Consider the following 652-nt stretch of genomic DNA (forward strand, 5'->3'; position numbering starts at 1 on the left):
CGCCACACCAGGACTCTGCTTGAGGGACTACTTGGGAGAAAATATTAAGTGACACGGTGGAGAGGACAAGAGGAGTCCAGGGGCGGGATAAGCTCTGAGGAGAGGAATGCAGCCAAACCTTCCAATGACTTGAAGGACTAGGTGTGTCCCTGAGAAGAGAGACCTGTCTCTTTTGTTTTATGTGGTGTATTGTTAACCTTTGCTCAGTCCCAGGTTGTGGTTAACTTGAGGGCCACAGGCTAAGAGAGAAGGTCACAACAAATTTATTGGGAGGCATTTTAAGTACTTAAAGCAATAAATCCTTGTGTACCTCAGGCCTGCCCAGGCTTCCCCAAACCTGGGAATTCAATTTTGTGCCTCGTACACTATTTGCCAAGCATGCTTAGTCACTGGGGGAAACAACTTGATGTATTGCTGTGAGGAAAAATTTTTATCGTGTCCCTTTCTTCATTCAAATTAACACCTTTTCATACTGGGCTGACAGGTGACGGATCACCTGAGAATATATCCTTTCAAGTTGATTTTTATCTCTCTCCTGTTTCCCTATTTTTATTTTCATGCTGTAAAAGCAAAGAGAAAACACTATTATTATTATTGCTATAGAATCACCATCTGATGGAAATATCTTAAGCCCAGGAGCTGGCATATTGTT

The sequence above is a fragment of the Chrysochloris asiatica genome, unplaced genomic scaffold (genome assembly GCF_000296735.1).
Source record: "Chrysochloris asiatica unplaced genomic scaffold, ChrAsi1.0 scaffold00057, whole genome shotgun sequence".
Lineage (NCBI taxonomy): Eukaryota > Metazoa > Chordata > Mammalia > Afrosoricida > Chrysochloridae > Chrysochloris > Chrysochloris asiatica.